We start from the raw sequence: 6,012 nt of genomic DNA on the forward strand, positions 1-6,012 counted from the left end.
GTTTTGCAATATATTTACAGGTTGCAAAATCTGTTTTTGGTCCAATGCTGAACCACAAAATTGAGACCTTTCCAAAATTTTCATGAAAAACACCAGCAAGGCAGACACAATGCCCAAATAGCCAAGAGCTCAGTGGTTAGGACACTCACCTCCAAAATTAGGCAGAGGAGGGACGGAGGTTTCAACGAAAAAGAATGAATACATGAAGGGAAAAGATCTCCAAGATCCTCTCCATTTTAGAGAGAGGCACTAGTTTCAATTTCCCTTAGCATTTGAGTTGCTTTTGATTTCCAAGCAGTTCTCTTACATATCTTTGTAATTTCCAAATGATCATTCAAAGTTCTTGTTTTAGCTTATCGTATGATGCCATCTCTAATTGTAGGCAGATGTGGATTTCACCAGAGGCAGCTCCCTTCCCACCAATATTTGAAGGCAGTGGTTTTTAACCTGTGGTACGTGGACCCCTGGGAGTCCACAGACTTTGGCTAAGATTTCCAAAGGGCTCCGCACCTCCATTTGAAACTTATGAAGGGTCTGCAAATGAAAAAGGGTTGATTTTTCACTGTCCTAAGGCTGATTAGCAGTGCACTTATTCCTGTGACATTACAGCTGTAACTTTTCAGAAGTGCATTGTCTTCAGTGGGGCTAATGTCACTCTGGCATTGTCTGTGACCAACACTTAGCTGTAAATAAATCAGGGTTTTCATACTACTACAATCTGTGAACTCATACTCAGCCAAAACAGCAAATCCCTGTTCTTTTGCCCTTCTATTCCCATGAGTATTGAATGCACAATTCCTAACGTATTTTACTGTCCTGGTACTTCACTTATTGGGGGAATATTTTTATGGAAGCTCTAAAACATTAAATATATTGATATATAATACTGTCTTCCTGCCAACACTCTTAAAAGTGATTAATTTAACATACTACACTTGTCAAGTTGGCTGGAGTAGCTCACAAATATGAGTACCAACCTTAGGGCAGACTCTTACAAACCAGGCACAAACCCCAATCTGGGTATGAGTTCTATACTTAGATTTCTCCAACCAAGAATGAACTCTTCAAGCACTGTAGTAACCTATCCATGGAGCTACCGACAGTCTCCTTGGGTACTCCAGTCTATCTTGCCACCCAGGCAAACTTGTCGGCTGTGATAGATGGTCCCTTACACCAAAAATCATAACAAGACTTAGGTTACTCCCAGTCCTAAAGGACCAATCACTTACCCCAGGTCAATTGTACCTCAGATCTCTCACCAAAGACAACGTAACCAGTCTTACAATAAACTATCTAAAGATTTATTAACTTAAAAAAGAAATGAGAGTTATTTACAAGGTTAAATAAGGTAAACACATACAAACACATGAGTTATAGGCTTATGTTTCAAAAAGTAATAGCAGCTGCTGTAATATCCCAAACTCTCTCTGTCCTTTAGGGCTAACCTCAGCTAAACAGCCAGAGATCCCTTGCTTATGCTTAAAAATCTTATTCTCTCCCTGAAGTCAAAGCAGCGTAGGGATGACACATTCTTCTTGACAGGGATTTTTATTCCCTTCCCCAGAGTTCAAGATGCGATAGGACCAGCATTGGTGCATGTCCAATCTTCATGGGTGTGGGGGAAACAATCAACAAAGTATTTTATCCACTGATGTTCCACAATGGTTTGTCTGCTGTCTAATGGTCTTCTTCTGTTGGGCAGGAGATGACAACTCTTGTGGCAGTATTTCACACTTGGCAATGCTTCTCTCCTGACTGTGGGGCTTTCCAGTTTCATAGCAAGCCCTTTTATAGTTACAGCGTGAACACTTCGTATAACATGGGAAACTGATGCAATGCAGCAACTCACAAGCATTTCATAAAGTCCAAACATATCTCTATAAATCTAATCCCTATTTTAACAATTCTAACACACAGGTGAGCTAGACTGGTTTGCAGCTATGGCCTTTGTCAGTGTTCAGTGAGGCCTAGGTGTAGGAGCAGGATTTTATAATTGTACTATGAGAATTAATGTATGATTTGATTTCATCCTGCCAGCCATCCTTTTTGAATAGCAGAAAGGAATGACAGACCAGAACAATCCTTATGACTGATTATCGTCACCCTTTGTTTTAGGATAAGTTATAATGTCTACTATAGTTTCCTATATGTATTACAAATTAGGCACTCTAGTTAAATATACATTTATTGTTTTAAGGTTTAGAAAGTAAGAGACAGGATCTTGTATGGTGTCTATGTTAAGGAGATTAGAGAAATGCTGAGGGCCTGAAGCCCCAATGTGAATTGTTTTAGTTATAAGATTTAGCAAGGCTTGATTTACAATGTATTCTGCTGAATATAAAATACTGCTGTCTGTACACTTTTGAAGGTTTCTGTAAGAGATTGTTTGTGTGAATGAGGAATGCATGCATCAGGAAAAGATAAGGTGTGAAAGCCATCACAAATGTCCAGATGGTCAAGAAAAAGGGAGAGACTTGGAAAGACCAGGAGACAATCAGAAAACATCCATTGTATTCGATGCCAAACATGTTAGCAGCATTGACGACCTCAGAGGTGAGGCAGGCACCCCTGAAGGCGAGACAACAAATAGGAGATAATGATGGGAAGCTCGACAATAACCATCAAATGATAACAGCAGTAGGGTGACCAGATGTCCCGATTTTATAAGGACAGTCCCGATTTTTGGGTCTTTTTCTTATATAGGCATCTATTACCCCCCACCCCCGTCCCGATTTTTCACATTTACTGTCTGGTCACCCTAAACAGCAGAAAACCCCAAGATTAACACCACAATAACCTGTAACGACAAATATGGATGGGAAAAGGTTCAAAAGCGAGACAAAAACCAAATTAGTCCAAACAAAAAGGATTGCCATTGTTATTCAAGGAGTACAAACAGGAGATAACAATGGGAAGATCGTGCCTGGTGAACAAAAACAGCGTGGAACTGGAAATCAATGAACTAAAATTAGTGGGCTGCAAACTAGGTCTAATTGGTGGACAAAATAATGAGAGGACAGGCTATTTCACCCATCACTCCCTTTTGGGTCCTTAACGAAAGAAACTTGGGGAGAAATGTTGGTTATTGGAGCGAGCTCTATTGACCTGCCTGGCAACCTTTCTGAACTTCCTTGCTCAAGTGGTCCAAGGGACCCTGGGATACCCACCCACACTGCACTGCTCACATCAGTGCAGCGTGCTGCTACAGGCATATAAGGATTGTGCCATACTATGGCATAAGCACAGCAGTGTGAATACATCCCACTGAAATAACTGTATGGCTTTAACTAACTCAGTGTCAATGATACTGGTGCAACATGTGTGTGTAGACAAGCCCTCACCACGGGGGGAGATTGTGGCAGTAACATAAATGGAAGTTATCAATCTACGGGCACAGTCCTGTGGAAACAAATCAAGATGGGAGGCAACTTAGGACCTTCTGCCCACTGTTAACCACCTTGGTACTTTAACTGGAAAATAACTGTGCAGAGCTCTCTCCAGAAAGAGGACACAGAGCAAGGAGGTATTCCCTACCTATTTAGCACAACCATAGAGATGCAATCAGGCTCCCACAGAACTCTGGGGATGAAGCAGAAATCAGAGCCACACTGCCCAGGGCTGAAGCCCTCAAGCTTTGTCTTCGCTTCCTCCCTGCCCCCGGGTGGGGGGCTCAGGCTGGGGTCATGTCATAATTTTTGTTGTCAGAAGAGGGTCATGATGTACTGAAGTTTGAGAAACCTTGCTATAGAGATCAGAATTCACAGGCAGGCCCCAACAGCCCTCAAATGAAGATGCCACTGGCCAGGGTGCCACTGGCTTAGTGTTAAAAAGAGAGTGCCATTGTTTTGCCTCAGCAAATGTATTCTAATACTTCATGTCTGGCAAGGGCAAGGCCATTTGCTAAAATCCTAATAGTGCAAATTAAGAATTTCTTTCCCCTATCCTCCTGATACTGTAGTGCTAGGTGATGCTATCACCCAATCCCAACTTGAACCTGAAACTATTCTGCAAGAAGAACATTTAAAAAGTGAAGCTGCTAATCAATACTTTCCATAATTGAACCTGAGCAGCTCTCCAGTTTATGGAATTATGGGATGATCTTGGAGCAGACAAGACATTTTGGGTCACATTCACTGTGGCCAATGTTCCAATTAAAAGAAAACTGCCAAGAGCTACTGTCACTTGGACAGAGTCTTTTAAGAAAATCTAGAGGCTTAGCCAAAGCAGACCACCACCCAGAAGACCGGGGGTCTCAAACTCAATTTACCTTAGGGCCAGTGCCAGTCCTCAAATCCTCCCAGTGGGCCAATAATGTCACTGAAAATGGTGTTCACACCACCTCCCAGCCTGTTTCCCACCATTTTCCCTCGCTCCCTTGACTTTTCCTAGCAACTAGTGACGCTGCCTCCATGGCTGACTCTGCCCGGCAACTAATGATAGTATCTCGGTCCCTCTCCCCCAGCCAATGGGAGCTGCGGGGACGGTGCCTGTAGGAGACAGCCAGCAGCGTGGCTGCATGTGTCTCTCCTTGGCCGCCAACAACAGCAGGGATAGGGAACCGCTTGCAGTGAGTGGAGCTGCCCCAGGTGAATGACACGTTGCCAAGTGCAACCCCTGGGAGGGTCCCAGGAGCAGCAGGATGGAGCAACGATGCGGGGAGGGGCATGTGAATGTCTCCTGCCTGCTCCGCCCCTGACCCCCTCAGGCGGCAGTCACAAGGGCCAGATGAAAGAACTTTTAAAAACGTTTCCACGGGCTGCAGTGGGGAGGTTCTCAGGCCGCAGATGGCTGCAGGCCAGGACTTTGAGACCCCTGCCGAAGACCATCTCACAAACTCGAAACTGGGCCAAAAAAGTTGTTCTAACTGGAGACACCCATCAGAAGCAGCTCTGCTACAGGCATAAGAAAGAGAGAATGAATTTGGTGGAATATACAACCTTTTAGAAATTATTTAAGTTTCTACCCCAGTAGTAGGCTTGTGTGCCCCACCACAATGCAGTTCCAGGGTTTAATTACTGGCCCTTCCTCTCTATACTAGCATGGTTGGAAACGTAGTGGCGATAACATACTCAATTCTTCTGGCTAATTAAAGGAAGCACTGAAAACAGAACCCCTTCCATACCTGTTTGGCCAGAGGAAAGGCTATTTTCCAGGGAACAAAGGCATTAGCAGGATCACCACCTACCAACAGAGGAGGTCCATCTCTGACTAGGAAATGTTTCTCTTTTGGTGTTTGTGGTTAGTGTGAATGAGCCTGTGAGACCTTTCTATCCATAACGAACACATCATCAGCACTGAAGAGTCAAGTAGAGCCTGGGTAAAAGTTCTGATAATCTCCCCCCAAAAACCATTTGGAAGACAAGTCAGAAGAGCAAAGCAAATGACGGGTGGGGAAGAGTGTGGAAAGAGCTTTGAAGCTGGCTTTCTCTCAGCTCAGCTGCTCAGGGTGTAGAAGCTAGTAAGGAAGGCGTGATGGAGCTGCTAAGGCAGCCTGAGGAGACAGAGTGCACCAGCTTCCTAAATGGCTTCAGCATGGGTTATTCATTCTACAGTGCCCTGGAGTACATGGAACCTACAGATAGAGAGAAAGTCTCTGCCTCGAAAGCAAATAAAGACCCAATCCTGAGAGGTGGAGAATCCCTTCAATTCCCTTTTACTTCAGAGGGATTTGTGGGGCATCAGCACTTTACAGGATTGGGTCCTTGCTTATTCCTAAGTATCTTCTCTTTAAATTTTGTGGCCTGAGATCCAGGTCTATCTGTCTAGATAATTAGATACTTTTTTGGGGGGGGGAAGCTATCTGAGCGCCTCACAAATGTTAATTTATCCCCCCCATACCAGCAGAGGGTAGGGCAATGTTATTATCCCCCCATTTCATAGACAGAGAACTGAGGCACAGAGAGATTAAGTGATTTGCCCAATGTCACACAGGAAGTCTGAGGCAAAACCAGGAATTGAACGCAGGCCTCTTAAATCCCAGCCATAATCCTTCACTTCAAAGGCTTGCTTTTG

Source organism: Malaclemys terrapin, chromosome 11, assembly GCF_027887155.1.
Source record: "Malaclemys terrapin pileata isolate rMalTer1 chromosome 11, rMalTer1.hap1, whole genome shotgun sequence".
In the NCBI taxonomy this organism is placed as follows: domain Eukaryota; kingdom Metazoa; phylum Chordata; order Testudines; family Emydidae; genus Malaclemys; species Malaclemys terrapin.